At 49.9% G+C, this 17,510-nt stretch overlaps 1 protein-coding gene across 1 annotated transcript in view; it reads left to right on the top strand.

The window, feature by feature from the left end:
• Positions 1–17,510, top strand: part of LOC136955514 (ADAMTS-like protein 3) — a 92,864-nt gene that overhangs the window by 12,091 nt on the left and 63,263 nt on the right. The window lies entirely within an intron of this gene.

The following is a 17,510-nucleotide window of genomic DNA, read 5'->3' on the forward strand; positions in this document are numbered from 1 at the left end:
GACAATATTTCAGACAATATTAAGCCTTTTTGCAGTATGTGTGAACGTGTTTTTAGAGGATTGTGTTTTAGAGGATTGTGATGTGTGCATCTCAGTGTGAGTATCGAAGGCCTTTTTTTGAAAAGGGTGTTTCTTGGCCTTTTGTGTATCCGTGAAGGCTATCGCTGTGTGGGTGTGTGTGTGTGTGTTAGTTTGTGGTGTGTGTGTGCTGAGGCCCACAGTACAGAGGGTTATACAGCTCTCCCAGCATCTGAAACATTAATGCAGAAACCAGATTAGCCATGCCATCGTAGGCCTTCTGCTCCAGCCTATTGATTTTCCTTCCGCTCATCCCTCCTTCAAAAGCCGGGAGGGGAGTCTCAGAAGAGCCAGAGCACCTCTCCTCCTCTCCCAGGCCTCTCCCTGCCCAAGCCTTCTCACCGATCCTGCACGCTGATTTCTACTGAGACTTTGGAAGGGCTGTGCTTCTGACTATAACCTTAGGTGCTGCAGGAGAGGGCTGTAGGGGAGTATGCACGCACGCACGCAGGCAGGCAGGCAGGCACACAGACAGGCAGGTGGACAGACAGACAGGCAGGTGGACAGACAGACAGGCAGGTGGACAGACAGACAGGCAGGCAGGCAGACAGGCAGAGCTGCAGTGATCATTGAGTGCAGGATCAGGCTAGTCTGTACTCGAGGCTATGAAAGGTGTTTGGGGGCTTGGTCAGCTCAGCGCTGAGTTACCTGACCTGAGGCGCTTTCACCTCAGGGACCCCAGCCTCTCAGCTGAGGCCCACAACCTTCCACAATGCACACAGCTCCCCTCTCGCTGTTACAGCGCTTTTAATTTACATCAACTACAGTCCCCAACAGGATGTGCATATAAAGGTGGCCGTTCTCATTGAACATGTGATGCCAGAACGTGGCATAAGTAGTTAAACACTCAGGATAGGGTTAGGTTAGTGGGTGTCCTTCCATTGCATACCCTAAATGACAGCAGTGATGTATGGCACTACTAGGAACCATGAGTGCCCAGGATCATAGCCCCCCCCCCCCCCCCCTCGTATAAGAACCCCAGCTGGCCACGGTCAATATAGCTAGAACTCCCCTGTTCTCCTCTCATGAATATCTAGATTGTCCATGTAGGCGGCTGTGAGAGGATATTATGCTATCTCAACATCATACAGCTGTGAAGAGCCCTTCACGGCTTTCAGTACCTCGTGGAACTGGAGCCACTTGTAACTATGTGTTGTCGTGTCTGAATGACAGTAACACTAAATGAAGTTTGGCTGTGAGATGAAAGTTAGCTTGTGTTTGTGTGCTCGCGAGGGCGCAGCTGTGCCTCCGTAGACAGGCCTAGTAAACCTGGCCTACGACCACATTGCACAAGACATAACCGCGGTTAAATAGGTTGTTGACATACATCATTGGCTGTGTGCAAACATCCAATTTGACCAATTACGCTCATCGCCTAGGTGACGGAGTCTAGACGAGGTGTGTTGGAGGAGGAGAGTTTTCTAATGGAGCCAGCAGACGTAGAGAAAAGAGAGGGTGTTGTTGGGTGGCCCACCGCAATAACAAGGACCTGACTCCTGTGTGTGTTTGTGCCTGTGTGTGCTTTGGGTATGCGCATGCGTGCGTGTGTGAACGGGCGTGTGTGCGTGTGTGTGTGTGTGTGTGTGTGTGTGTGGGGGGGACTCTAGTGTTTACAGCACAACCCCAGGGTACTATTCTCTCCTCTCATCTCCTCTCCCCTACAGCAGTGGCAACACCCACACCGGCAGAGTGGAAGGTGGGGAAAGGAAACTTGTCAGGGAGGAGTCTGTGGAGTTTCGAGCCGCCGCAGAGAAAGAATGAAGTATTATTTTCCCTGTTTGTTTGACTACCAACAGTCCAGCCTGTCAGTGCTGTGAGTGTCCAGTGTAGCAGCAGCTGTCTGCAGTATGAGGAGGTTTCTGTGTTGATCCCAGGAGTGGTAGATAGCTGAACTCCCCCGGAGCACTGGCTACAACCCCAACCACCCCCCCCCCCCCCCCCCTGCCCTGGAACCCCCCCCCCCCCACCGCTGGCCTAATCAATGGCACGTTAAGCTGGGTGGCTTTGATGTAAGGGGTTCCAGAGGAGGGGTGGGGGGGAGGGTGGGGGGGGCAGTGACAGAGGGGTTGAGGGGTATTGATGATGTGAGGGGATGGGACACAAGGGAGGGAGGGGGGGGGTGGAGGGAAAGAGGGAAGGGGAGGGGTGAACGGGTGGACGAGGAGCAAAGCCAGTCTGGATCTCATCACTGGAGTTGGGGCGAGGCTGATGGCATGCTTGATGGATCCTTCCAGGTCATGCTGAGACCCATCCTACTCAGCTTCTCTACTCCCTGGGAGGCGGTGTAGCAACACTGCCTTCATACTCCTTAAGATCAGAGGAACCGTGCTGAAGTATTTACATTTGTTGGACATTTGGATGTGGGATTTCTCCGCGAGGTGTACAGTAATGCATTTCATACACTATGATTCATTGGCGCGTACATTAGATGTTGGTGAAGAACCAGTCAGGAGAACTGATGGACAGAAGACAGCAGTGGACACTGCTGAGGTCTACAGTCCAGAAGTAAAACAGCAGTGACAACTGTACTCTCTCTTCTCTTTGTTCTATCTCTATCAGTTTTTTTTTTTCTTTTCTTTTCTGTCTCACTCTATTCCTGTCTTTTTTGTACTATCTCTCTGTCTCATTCCCGAGCTCCTGAAAAAGAGGAGGTTCATGTTCGAGAATATTATGACTGTGTGTTTACTGTAACTCAGCAGGGCTTAAGTCTGAAGTGTACTGTGTGGGGGTGTGTGTGTGTGAGTGTACTGTGTGTGTGACAGTGTACTGTGTGTGTGTGAGTATACTGTGTGTGTAGGTGTGTGTGAGAGTGTACTGTGTGTGTGTGTGTGTGTGTGTGTAAGGGGGCCTGAGAACTTGGCAGTGTGTCAGTGGTGTGATCCAGAGTGAGGGGGAGACGGTATGAGTCTGCCGTGCGCTGGATCCCCTTACACAATCCCACAGCTTCCCTCCACTGTGGCAACACACCCACATCCCTGTCAGCTGCTGGACTGAAATGATCCTCCTGTGACAGACCCTCCCATCACGCCGTGTGCTCTACACTATTTAGCATTCCTGAGATTTCTGTGTTGGTTCAAAAACCTTTTTTTTTTTTTATTCGTAAATGTTACTAATGACGAAATGTTTATTTGTGGCATGGCAGCAGTAAACCGAGCGAACTCTGGTCAAAAATAAATAAATATCGTTATCAAAACCGTTTGTCAGTTGATAAGTATTTTAAGCAGAACACATCATGCAGGTGGGCATTTAGTGCCCCCGCCCCTCAGTCATGTGTTACATCACCAGCTCCCTGAGATCTGGACTGTGTGGATGGGTATTGATTACATTTCAGCAGAATGACGGTGATAATGTAACAAAGGGTAATTTTCCACTGAAACATCACTTTGCTCCCAATCACACAGAGCATCAAGCCAGAATGCTCTTCTCCGGTCTGGCTCCGGCCTTATAGGATCAAATGACAATGTGGCACTTAGTGACTTAATGACATGTCTGCTGAAAGTGACTTTGACAAATGAGCCAACAACAGCTTTTAGAAGATAAACCACAGCACACAGAGATGATGGAGCAGACATATGCATTTCAGGATTAGAAAGAGAATAACGTCATTTGTCTGCTCTGAAAGGGTTAATGTAGTCAGGAGGGTTGGGGTTAGAGACACAGACAGACAGGCAGACAGACAGACAGACAGACAGACAGACAGACAGACAGGCAGACAGACAGGCAGGCAGACAGACAGACAGTGCCACATCAGCACTGTGTGTGTATGTGTGTGTCAGTGCGGTGTGTACTTGCGAGTACTTGCTTCTTTTTTTAACCCGTGTGTGTGTGTGTGTCTGTGATTGCATGTGTGTACTTGCTTCTGTCTCTACCTGCGTGTGTGTGTGCGCGCGCTTGTGTTCCAAATGCTGATTGATGTAGCTCTGGCTTTGTCAGCCCTTTGGCATAGGTGGAACAGGTGTGACTCTGCCACAGTGGCTCCGCTCAGACAAGCCATATCACGGCACAATGAGGTCATTGTGTAACACGCACATTCCTGGACCGGGCCTCGGACTACAGGCTGTAGGTGGCCATCTGCGTGTGTGTGTGCCTCTCTCTGTGTATCTGTGTGTGTGTGTGTATGTGTGTGTGTGTGTGTGCCTCTCTCTGTGTATCTGTGTGTGTGTGCCTCTCTGTGTGTGTGTGCCTCTCTCTGTGTATCTGTGTGTGTGTGTGTGTGTGTGCCTCTCTGTGTGTGTGTGTGTGTGCCTCTCTCTGTGTATCTGTGTGTGTGTGTATGTGTGTGTGTGTGCCTCTCTCTGTGTATCTGTGTGTGTGTGTATGTGTGCCTCTCTGTGTGTGTGTGTGCCTCTCTCTGTGTATCTGTGTGTGTGTGTGTGTCTCTCTCTTTGTGTGCCGTGCTCCAGGTGAGGGTTTTTCTAGGGAAGAGATTTACCTTGTGAAAGGGACGTGTGCTCCCAGCTGTGTCCTGGCAGTCCCAGACCGCCTCCCACTCCTGGACCACACTGCTCCAGGGTTGCAACATCAGCAGCCTGTGTGTTCCATTCCGGTGTCCATTGCCTAATGATTTTCTGTCGTCTCATAGCCTTGTCTATAACTATCTGGATGTTGTACGTGGAAATGAAATTGCTGTGTGACATGGATTGTCGAAGTCACAGTCAAAATGTTTATTTCCCATGAGGTCGTCATTTCGGACTCTGCTGCTGGTCCTGAACACCCACACCTCTGCCCGGAGCCTTAACCTTAACCCTGGACTAACTGTGACTGTCTGGATCTACGTTCAGGGTTTCACCCTTACTTTTCCTCTCACTGTTCAACTCTCAATCCCATTACTATATTCATGTATCTCTCTCTCCCTTTCCTCTAACTCTCCATTTCCCCTCTCTCTCTCTCTCTCTTTCCCCCTCTGTCTTACCTCTCTCTCTCTCTCTCTCTCTCTCTCTCTTCCCCCCCCCTGTCTCTGTGTCTTTCTCCGTCACAAAGTGTCTGTGGCCAGGACAGAAGTCTGATGCTGATCTGTGTGTGTGTGTGTGTGTGTGGAATAGATCTGTATTTGACAGAGCAGTGTGTGTTCTGTTACAGGGTTGGTGTCCCTTAGCTATTATACACTTTAACCAGCCTTAACTTGCTGTGTGGTGACATGTCTGTGCTGACTGAGAGGATCTGCGTGTGTGTGTGTGTATGGATCAGTGTGTGAGGCTCGAGGCTGACTGCTGGGCCATGCTTGAAAGACTTCTGGCATGTGCTGGTGCCTGCATTTTTCACCCTTGACTGGAAGCATATGCTGCAGCACAATCGAGCCAGTGTTAGGCAGTGTTAGGCAGTGTTAGACACTGTTAGCGTGAGGGACCCGGGCTGCTTCCTCCACATCTGGCAGTGCTTGGCCCTCCTTCCAGGTGAGTCATGTCCCTGGGGAGGGTGGCTCCGAGCCCTCCGAGCCTGGGCATCTGGAACTGTCTGGATCTGTCTCACACTCACATCTATCTCCACATGCTTTTCCAATTTCATCAGCCCCCCCCCCCCCCCCCCATCCACAACCCACCCACCCATGCCTCCTCTCTCCTGTTACCCCCTCCGTGCCCCCCTCCACATCCACCCCTTCTGCCTCTGGTACCCCCACCTCCTCGCCTCACTCTCCTCACCCCTGGTGACGTGCTTACCCCAGCCGTGGGGGACGACAGTGTGTTAGTGTGTGTGTGTGTGTATGTGTGTGTGTAGAGGGGAGGGGAAGGGAAGTGGATTCCCTCTGACCCTTAAACAGGAATGTCACGGGCAGGCTGGGTAATTATGTCCCCTAGCTGATGGGGAGGTCTGTGCTGGTGTGTGTGTGTGTGTGTGTAAGAGAGAGAGAGTGGGTGTGCGTGTGTCAGAGCTGATTGATTGTGACACAAACAGATGTATGTTGGTGGAAACATGTCTGTGTCTGTGTGGAATCGGGCCTTTCTGATCATTAAAGATGAAAATAAACATCTTGCTGCGATTAACCATGTACGTCCCGGTGGAGATGTCACACGACACAAACACAGCAGTCATTCTCTATGGGTTGTACAGATTCTGTTTTGCATAAACGTATCCTAGCTGTTTAGGTTCCTCCGATAATGTAATTTGCAGGGTAGTTGGCAACACTAGACTCAGTCGTGGAGTGCCACCACTAACAGGCTGTGTTGCAGTCTCTTTAATGACTGCTACATGGAAATCTTGAATGAATAATGGAAAATGTTTTTTTCTCCCCCCTAGTTTGTAAACAAACTTCTGTTTCATGGCTAAAGCCAGCCTGGACAGGGAACGCTCTCACTCTCTCTCTCTCTCTCTCTCTCTCTCTCTCTCTCTCTCTCTCTCTCTCTCTCTCTCTCTCTCTCTCTCTCTCTCTCACACTCTCTCTCTCTCTCTCTCTCTCTCTCTCTTTCTGAGGCTCTTTAGAAAGGAATGTCGCTGGGGTCTCACATTTCACTAAAGAGGCAGAAAATGGAGAGAGAGAGAGAGAGAGAGAGATTGAGAGAAAGGAGAAAAAACACGTTATCCCAGTTCATTTAGTCTGTGAGAATACAAGATAGCGTGTCACTCTTGTTTTGTTTAAATATTGAAGAGCTTCAGCATGGCGTGCAGCAGACTACCAGCCGGCAGTTACAGGATCATCTGGACGCCTAATGAAGTCAGCTCTTTGATTAGCTGAGTGTCACACACACACACAGTTTGCCTCCAGATGTAAGATGATTGGCAGAGGGTGTGTGTGTTTGCGTCCCTGGGGTAATTTTGACAGAGAACCCTCACACCCCCACCCTGTCCCCCCACCCTGGTGACCCTGTTATATTAGATTCGCTCTGGCCACAGGGAACATGTGTGTGGGGCTGGGTACTGCTGGCTCTGAGGTTAGACAGGTACTGCAGACAGACAGGTACTGCTGGCTCGGAGGTTAGACAGGTACTGCAGACAGACAGGTACTGCTGGCTCTGAGGTTAGACAGGTACTGCAGACAGACAGGTACTGCTGGCTCTGAGGTTAGACAGGTACTGCAGACAGACAGGTACTGCTGGCTCGGAGGTTAGACAGGTACTGCAGACAGACAGGTACTGCTGGCTCGGAGGTTATATAGGTGCCGCAGACAGACAGGTAATACTGGCTCTGAGGGAAGACAGGTACTGCAGACAGACAGGTACTGCAGACAGACAGGTACTGCTGGCTCTGAGGGAAGACAGTTCTGCCATGGGTCCTCCACTCAGACAGGAAAACACAAATTACAGTAAATGAATGAGTCGAGTGCTGATGCTGTGCTTGAGACTATGACTCTGCTGGGTGACAGAGACCGTGTTTAGGCCTGAGATTTAACCCATTTGGAATAAGCTTGTTTCAGTGTTCTTGATGTCCTGAACCTGAACTGAAGCAAGTCCATTTTGCACAACTCTCTGATGTTAAAGTGAACTTGGGTCAGCCCAGACCTGGTGGTGGAATGTTTGCTGCCTTCCCCGCTGTTTACACCCATCACCTTTTACAGTCGGGCTATAAATGTTCCTTCCAGTTCTCTGCAGGTCAAACCCTAACCATTCTGCCTGTCAGCCTGGTGTTAGATGACCTCAGACAGCCATGGCTCTCCTCGTCATTGCATGTGACAACTGGCACTTTTCCAAACACCCGTGTGTGTGTGTGTCCCCCCGCAAACGGGCCACCGTAGCGCGATCCCAGACGCTATATTGAGCCCTCCTTAAGCCTCCATCAGCCAGCTCCTGCAAGCCCCGACACGGTGCTGACTCAGCCCCACCGCAACAGGAGCTCTGGGGTGTCACATGGGTGCCGCTCTCCCCACCTTCCGCCCAACACCCCTACAGCTATGTCATCACGGAAGAGAAAGACACGTCTGACATTTTCTAGAAAACGGAGGGAGGAGGAGGGACGCAGGGGGGGGAAAAATCGATCCCAGATCCATCCAGGCTGAGGAGACAAACCCAGGGGTGAGAGGTCAAAGCACATTGTTCCAGAAAAAGTGTGGATTAGTGGAGTTCTTAAGAGACAGAATATGAAAGACGGGCAGAGAAGCAGCAGGTTGGGGAGAGGGCAGGAGAGGTGTGAAAGGCCAGGTGTGTGTAATTGTTGTGTTTCTGTCCAGGGCCAGATGGCTGGACACAGGATCCAACACTCACCCCTGAGACACAGATTGACGCTCAGCCACCAGAGAGAGTGTTCATGTTGGTCTTAATGACGACTAAACACCAGCAAGTCACGCACAGACACACCGCAATCCCAAGGTCCTCTCCTTCTCCTCCGCCTTCTCACTTATTCCCCCTGTTCCTGCTCTCCTTCTCCTTCTGCCCCTGTGCTCCCAGAGCTGACCCCGGCCGTGGGGAGGTCAAGATACGTCACTGCGGCAAGGCCCTCTGGGTAACCAGCCCCCGAGGACTCAGAGCCCAGCATACACATCCTGGGAGTTGGGGGCAGAGAGAGGAGGGAGGCTGGTTCAGAGTATCTGGTTCAGAGTTTGTGTAAAACAGAAAATGTTCTTACTTCAAATTTGACCTCATAATGTATTGAGGATAGTGTATGACAGTAGTGGTGTGTGCAGTGGAAAGGGTGTATGACTATTGGTGTGTATACGACGGCGTGTGACACTAGGGGTGTGTGTCGCCCCTGCTGCATTGCTAGTCCCCTGAGGACGTCCCTCTGCTTTGGTGTGATGTGATGACAAGAAGCCATACACTTATGAAAGGTGCTTTTCAAGGAATCAATTATTCCCTTTGTGAGTGGCAGTGTGACACGCAGTCTAACCATCCCGGTGGACGTGTAAGGCTGATTTAGATTTCACTGAGAGATCACATGGCCGTCAGATGTGGGGACCGACATGAATGTTGAGTGTGGAGCAGCATCAAAGCTTGGCTCTCTGAAGGACACGGACACTTGTCTCCGCTTCCCACCTCAGGAACCTGTTTTACTGAACCCTTACATCTGAACACTACTGAACCATCACATCTGAACACTAATGAACCCTCACATCTGAACACTACTGAACCCTCACATCTGAACACTACTGAACCATCACATCTGAACAATACTGAACCCTCACATCTGAACACTACTAAACCCTCACATCTGAACAATACTGAACCCTCACATCTGAACACTACTAAACCCTCACATCTGAACACTACTGAACCATCACATCTGAAGACTACTGAACCATCACATCTGAAGACTACTGAACCATCACATCTGAACACTACTGAACCATCACATCTGAACACTACTGAACCCTCACATCTGAACACTACTGAACCCTCACATCTGAACACTACTGAACCCTCACATCTGAACACTACTGAACCCTCACATCTGAACACTACTGAACCATCACATCTGAACACTACTGAACCATCACATCTGAACACTAAACCATCACATCTGAACCCTCACATCTAAACACTACTGAACCCTCACATCTGAACACTACTGAACCCTCACATCTGAACCCTACTGAACCATCACATCTGAACACTAAACCACCACATCTGAACACTACTGAACCATCACATCTGAACACTACTGAACCATCACTTCTGAACACTACTGAACCCTCACATCTGAACACTACTGAACCCTCACATCTGAACACTACTGAACCCTCACATCTGAACACTACTGAACCATCACATCTGAACAATAAACCATCACATCTGAACACTACTGAACCCTCACATCTGAACACTACTGAACCCTCACATCTGAACACTACTGAACCATCACATCTGAACACTACTGAACCCTCACATCTGAACACTACTGAACCCTCACATCTGAACACTAAACCATCACATCTGAACACTACTGAACGTACTGCTACCCCTGCTATACCCTCATCCTGGGGGAGGTAGAGAATGAGAGAGAGCGAAGAAGGAAAGAAAGAAAGGCCACCAGAAAAGAAAAAAAGAAACTGCAGATGTCCATGTGTGAGTCATCTTAGTCATGACTGGGGATAGTTTGTTGGAAAATGTTTACGTGTGTGTGTGTGTGGTTGGGTCACAGTCAGGTCATAGTTGAAGGCTTGTAGCCACAGCATTCACTCTTGTCCAGCTCTGAGTCAGTAAGCAGTCTTCTGCTCTGAGACATACCCAGCCTGTCTCTTCTGAACATATACTTTCATCGTTACAGCTTACATCACCCTTCCTTTATGTGTGTTAGAACAAGAATACCTTCTGACCGAAAGACTACTGTAGGCTTGGAGACACCCTGGCCACACCTCTTACATGCTAAAGACTTCAGTTGCTGCAAGGCGTCTTTGCTTTATGTTTGTCGGATCTTATTGCATCGCGTCCTGTTGCTTACGTAGTCATGCCGATGAGTAAAGGTCGAGGTGGGGTCTGGCTGGTTGTTTCTTAGATGGTTGGGTATAAAAGGGAGTCTGGACTCTTGTCTCTCTCCTGGGCTTTCGTTCCTCTGGCCCTCCTCTACTGGGCTTGGCTGTGAGTTCTGTCTTCTCTCTCTTTCTTTCTCTCTCCCTTCTTAGTCTCTGAGTTACAATGATCAAGTTGATAAGACGGGGCCTTCATTCTATTGCATGTTTAACATGTCAGTATCTTGTCATTTAAGTTATTAGCCTAAATATCATCTTCATTGTACACCTTTCTTGCTCTAATGTAACCTATGTAGTAAAATAACCACAATTCCTGCATGTGGTTAAACTGAATACTCCTTCCATCGATTCAAAAACCTGACACTACATCTTGACTTGAGAAAACCATAAAAGGATCGTAATATCTCTACATCTATATAATATCTTAACAAATCCCAACCCTTATCCTAACCCCACACACACAGCACAGCCCCATCCTGTAGTCAGCATTGTTCAGGGGTTCGCGTTAGGCGTTCCAGCCGACCTGGCCTGTCTCCATGCCGACGGTGATTAGGGTTGGGATGGCTCACACCTGTGAGGAAGGAATCCAGGCTGGTTCCAGTTGGCTCCTATCACCAGCATCCCTGCCTCCCCCCCTCCCCCTTCCCTCTTCCTCCTCCCCCTCCCCACACGCCCCCATGCACACATACCCAGCATTCCTTTCAAATGAAATATTGTTGTTACACACTTCCTGGTTGTAACTGACTTCCTATTAGAACAGCACTCTGGCTAAAAATGTGTCTTCAAATTGACACCCTCTTCCCTCTCATCCCCAGGATATACTCTCTCCATACATTCTTCCCTTGACTGCTGTGACAGTTTAAAGAGCCTCCGTTAAAGTCAGAAGTGTGGTAGTTGATTAATATGATAGATTTTTTGTATTAGTGACAGGGATAGTAATGGGAGCCCAATGTAGAGATCTAGAACAGACCAGCCCCGGCTTCTGTTATCCTCATTCCCCCAGTGTGTGTGTGTGTGTGTGTGTGTGTGTGTGTGTGTGTGTGTAAGTGTGTGTGTGAACATGCATTGGAACATGGGCCCTCTGTACCTCTCTGTAAATTCCCAGCTTAGTTTTGTCCCTTTCATGTCACTCTGGGAGAACAAGGGAAAGGAAGGAGGGATGGACAGATTTGGAGGGAGGGGGGAGCGACTGAGGTAGGAAGGTAGTACTAAGAGCTGGCTCTGGTCCTGGGGGTCCTGCACAGCCAGTGAATGCTGCTCTGTCCCCCTGCTGAGAGATTCCAGAGGCTCCTCTCCCAGCCTCTCAGGGCTCCTGGGTCACTCGTTTGTCATCATGACCTCTGACCCCTGCAGGCCAGTGTGCCGGCAGGAATGTCGGGGATGTTTACCTTGGCTGAGACTGATGGTGTCCAGGTGGCTCCCTCCCTCTCTCTCCCTCTCTCCGTCCCTCTCTCTCCCTCTCTCCGTCTCTCTCCCTCTCTCTCTCTCTCTCCCTCTCTCTCTATCTCTCTCTCTCTCTGTCTCTCTCTCTCTCTCCCCCTCCCTCCGTCTCTCTCTTTCTTGTTTTCAGTCGTCTGTTGTCAGCCAACCAGTCATCCCTGGACTCAACTTGTTAGGCCAGCCAGGAGAAGAATGCAGAGACAGAGACGCAGGCAGGCAGGGAGAGAGAGAGAGAGGGAGAGGGACAGAGAGGGAGAGAGAGATGGACAGAGAAAGAGGGATAGGGTGAGGGAAGCAGAGAGATGGACAGAGGGGAAGAAGAGGGGGAGAGAGAGAGAGATAGAGAGAGCCAGGTCTGGACACCACAGACACAAGCTGCAGCCTAGCTGTGTACCGTCTATTCACACTTCATCACCCTTCTATTTAGACGAAAGGTAGCTTCACTTTCCTGGTCTGCTGTAGTGAAAACAGCAGAAAAAACGACATAACGGCCTCCATGCACCATGTGAGGAATGTCTTGACAGGACAATAGAGGCTGGGGAAGGAGCGATGCAGACAGAGAAAGGATATTGATTGGTCGTCTGTCTGGGTTTGAGTCAGACACATCCTACCTACCCTTCCCAGATTCCCTCTTAGCCAATGGCAGGGCAGACAGAGAGCATTCAGTAATGCACTCATTCGGGATGGTGCCATCTATCACTCTCTCCCTCTCTCTTTTTCACTCTCTCTCTATCTCTCTATCTCTCTCTCTCGCCCTCTCTCTTTTTCACTCCCTCTCTATCTCTCTATCTCTCTCGCCCTGCCCTCTCCGGATGGCTCCTCACTTGGGCTCTACTGGAAACTCCTGGAAAGTTTCCTGCGCCCCCCGGTCCTCCTGGCCCCCCTGGCCCCCTTGGCCCCCGGCCTCATAAGAGCCCATTAAACAGTGTTGTAATGCAAACAGAAGGTCCAAAGAGAGTGTCCAGGTGTCGGGTGCAGGGGGGATGAGCGTCTAATGCAGCCATTACGCGTCGCGAGGGGGGAGATTATCATAAAAGCATCTCTCCTCTAATGTGGACACGTCTAATCAATACCAGACTCTTGGGATGGATGGATAGAGGGATGAAGGATGAGGAGGAAAGGGAGTAGCTTTATTAATCTCTCTCTCTCTCTCTCTCTCTCTCTCTCTCTCTCTCTCTCTCTCTCTCTCTCTCTCTCTCTCTCTCTCTCTCTCTCTCTCTCTATCTCTCTCTCTCTCTCTATCTGTTCTCTTGTGACCTGATCAACACGGTGTCATCAGCCACCAGACTTGGAGAAAGGGGGAGAAGATGGAGCCGCAGAAGAACAGAATGCTTGGTTGTAAATAGTCGCCACAGCTTATGTAGAATAGGGGTTGAAGAGAGGCGGTTTGTGTCTAGTGTTCTGACTGGTCGGTCAGCAGAGGTCCACAAACCAAGAAAATGAGAGTCCCTGCTTTTCTTGTATCAGAGTTCTGGTTTTTCTGTCATCAAAGTAAAACGTGGAGGTCTTTTTTACACGTTTAAAAATCCTATCCTCCAACGACAAACAGCTCTGCCGAGGAAAATGTTTTCGGAGTAATGTGAGCACGGACTCTTGTTTTCTCTCGTTCTCTGGACAGTTGGTTTGGAGCGGGAAAGCAGTGTGAGGGCCAAGTCCTTCGTCTCCTTCTGACACAATAGAGGACAGTGCAGCCAGCCGCCCTCTGTGTCTACGTGTGTGTGTGTGTGTGTGTGAGTGTCTGTGTGTGTGTGTAAGCTAGAGAGAGAGAAAAAGAGAGTTGTTTTTGTTCCTGCTAATGCCTTTACCTGCAGGTGTGCCCCATGTGGCACATGGAGGGCTCTCCTCACACCCGTGGCAGATAGAGCAGACAGCTGGTTCTCATCAGTCAGCCTCTTATTGGCCAGACGGAGACCCAGAACTCTGGGATCAGAACTCAGAAGCCTCTGCGATTGGACGGTGTGTCGGAGGACGTCCTAATGCCGAACATGCACAACACGAGGGACCGAAGAAGAGGGGTTTTCCGCACGGTGGAAACACAAGACACTCCGATATGTTTGCGGGGATATTTAATTGATATTACATGCAACATTCGCAGCACGTAAATCAGTAGGCCGCAGCGTTGAGTGGTCTTCAATGCAGGATACTAGTCATAAGGTGGTCGTTGTCCACATTGTCCTGTGTGCAGTCTGTAAATCAGTGATACACAGTTCCCTCTGTGTATCCGAAGGGCTTCTGCCACGCTGCGCTTCAAGTGCCCTCAACGTCCATCTATGCTTTTATTAATGCGGTTTTATATAAAACCGTTCTCCATTAAAGTACCATGAGGCTTCCCACACAACCAGAACCTGCCCACACACACAGCATAGTAAAACCCTTTACCTCTCTCTCCCATTCTCATATTCTCTCCTACTCTGACACTCTCTGCCCTTTCCATTTCATCCTCTTCTCTCTCTCTCTCTCTCTCTCTCTCTCTCTCTCTCTCTCTCTCTCTCTCTCTCTCTCTCTCTCTCTCTCTCTCGCTCTCGCTCTCGCTCTCTCCCTCTCTCTCTCTCTCTCTCTCTCCCACATACACACACACGCACACTCAAATACGCATTACACTGTAGATGCTTGCTTGCCTAATGTAAGAATGACATGCCCAATGAGATTTGTCACTTGATATTAAAACGTATTTTCACCCATGAAGCCTAATGATCCTGATGATTTTCAGCAAATGAACCGTCACCCCCGTTTTCAATACTACCACTGCTCTACCTGTTCTGTCTGTCTGTCTGTCTCCCAGTCCTGCTGTGGAGTCAGCTCTGCAGGCTACCCGGCCTCTCAGCCTCTCTCCTGCCCTGCGTGATTTAAAGTGACTGAGAGAGAGAGCCAGTACTGAGTAATGGGGTGGGATGACAGGTAAACTCGGGCCATTTGGCGTGGCGTTCGGTGCCTGGTACGGAGGGCTGCACAGTCCAGAGAGGTAATGGTTCCCCTTTTGGCCTTTTTACTGTCAGTTAAAGTGAAGAGAGACAGACACACGCACACGCACACACACACACAGACACACACACAGATATACACACACAAGCGCAGACACTCACACATGCACACGCAGATACACTCATACATTCACACACACACACACACACTCACACAGGCACACACACACTCACACAGGCACACACACAGGCACACAGGCACACACACACAGGCACACACACACACACACAGGCACACACACAGGCACACACTCAGCGGGCAGGCAGGCAGTCACAGATCTTGTTTAAATGAGTGGTGTGGCTGTGTCTGGGCAGGTCCTGTGAGGAGTTGACAGGGCCGGCACTGGCAGATAGAACTCTGAAGGGCCCGGCTGTTCCAACAAAGGCACATTTTCACCTCAAGAACTCCATCTAACACTCAGAGCTAAATCACTACTTGTTCGCTTTCTATTAGATAATGATGATAATTTATGGTAGGATATGTTAACGCTCTCTGGTGTACAGACACAGAGGAGGAGGGATGTTGTAGAGAACACGGCTGCAGTGGTTTGGGGGGGGGGGAGTTTTCTTGCCCTTGGGAAGTTGCTGTTGTTTTGTTGTGCAATGTTATACCACAAACACAGTTCATTTAACTGATTAAGCAAACTAGTTCAACTGAAAACAAGTTTGTTTAAACATTAGAAATGTAAATGAAAGAATGGATTTCAGGCAATTCATGTGCAAATACTGATGATAATATCAGTAAAATAACATGAAATATTAAAAAAGTATTTTTTCCACTTCAAATATATACATATCATATTTTATCTACTCTGTCTTAAATAACAGTGTTAGTATAACCGTGTTGAGCCTTATTGTAGCTCAAGGCAACCAAATGACAACAGTGTGTATCTTAAGTACCCAGCGTGACCTGTTTGGCTGCACATGGAGTTTATTTGCTGTGGTTGAAGCAGAAAGCTCCAGCCTGCTGCCCTAAGGGCCTGAGCACGGCCCATCCAGCCCAGGAACAGCAATCTGACAAGCAGCCGAGGACTAATCCTGCGCAGGTCAGCCTGGGCTGGGCTTGGTATGCATCCCCTAGGTATGGAAGTGTTCCACGCCCGTGTGTGCCTGACTGGAGAGAAGGCTTCGCTCAGCCTTACATGCTTGATGGGATGTCTCTTATCCATGTGAAACTTCATAACATTTGGGCTTTTCACAACTAGAAAGCTTTGATGTCCTGTGAATGTAATGCAATTTTAATGTCCAACTTCAAGGACTGTTAGTTACATTTGATCAGTTACCAGGACGGCCTACAGGTCTCTGTCCATTCATCCGTGTCAGCCCCCCCATCCACCCTCATCCCCCCTCCCAACACCCCCCGTCTCCTTCCCACCCATTCCCCCCAAACTCCCCCTCCCCCCCCCCCCCCCCCCACACACACACCCCAGCCTCCCCCACACACACACACACCCCAGCCTTCATCCTCCCCCCATCACTCAGTCTCCTCCCACTCTCTAGGCTGACACAGGTGGGCCACACCAAGCCTACCTGTTTAAACTTGCAGGGTAATTTGTGGATTAGCAGCTGCCTCTAATGGCGCAGATCATCAGCAGGAGAAAGGAAAGGAGCTCCTCGTGGCGGAGACGGAGGGAGGAGAGAGAGAGAAAGCAGGGAAGGACGAGGAATAATGAAACTGTTGTAGGACTGAGAGAGGGGAAGAAGGGAGGAAGGTAGAGGAGGAGGGAGAGAGGAGGAGGGAGAGAGAGAGAGAGACACTGCAGTGCTTCAGACAGTCCTAACCTGGCCCCTCCAGGTGTGGCTCTGTGTACAGCCCTGGGCCTGGCCCCTCCAGGTGTGGCTCTGTGTACAGCCCTGGGCCTGGCCCCTCCAGGTGTGGCTCTGTGTCCAGTCCTAGCCTGGCCCCTCCAGGTGTGGCTCTGTGTACAGCCCTGGGCCTGGCCCCTCCAGGTGTGGCTCTGTGTCCAGTCCTAGCCTGGCCCCTCCAGGTGTGGCTCTGTGTACAGCCCTGGGCCTGGCCCCTCCAGGTGTGGCTCTGTGTCCAGTCCTAGCCTGGCCCCTCCAGGTGTGGCTCTGTGTCCAGTCCTAGCCTGGCCCCTCCAGGTGTGGCTCTGTGTCCAGTCCTAGCCTGGCCCCTCCAGGTGTGGCTCTGTGTCCAGTCCTAGCCTGGCCCCTCCAGGTGTGGCTCTGTGTCCAGTCCTGGGCCTGGCTGCTAGCTGCTCATACTGGTGTCGCATCTGGGAAGTGTGGTGAAAAGATTGCCAGATGGAATGTAACCGCTGGGGTGGTTTTATCCTCAGTCTCTGGACGGTTATTCAAACAAGTTAAGTAGAATACCCAACCCGTGTCACAAAAAATGAACTTTGAAAGTACTAATGTCCATTGATGTTCATTTCAAATATTTGTTCATTCATTCATAGTTACACGTTTAACCATTTTAACGCTACTTCAAAAATACTTGATTCCTATTATTTTACTTTCCATGCCAACTCTAAAAAGTTACTGAATTCTCTGCTTTTATGCGGAACATTTATACACATCCACTCAAAGGCTTATGTCCTCACTGAAGAAATACTTAACACAGACACAGACACATTCCTGACGGCACAAGGCACAACTTGTTATAGAGGCTGTTCACAGAACTGTGTTAAGGTGAACAAGCACACACACACACACAT

This window comes from Osmerus mordax, chromosome 13 (genome assembly GCF_038355195.1).
Source record: "Osmerus mordax isolate fOsmMor3 chromosome 13, fOsmMor3.pri, whole genome shotgun sequence".
Classification (NCBI taxonomy): Eukaryota; Metazoa; Chordata; class Actinopteri; order Osmeriformes; family Osmeridae; genus Osmerus; species Osmerus mordax.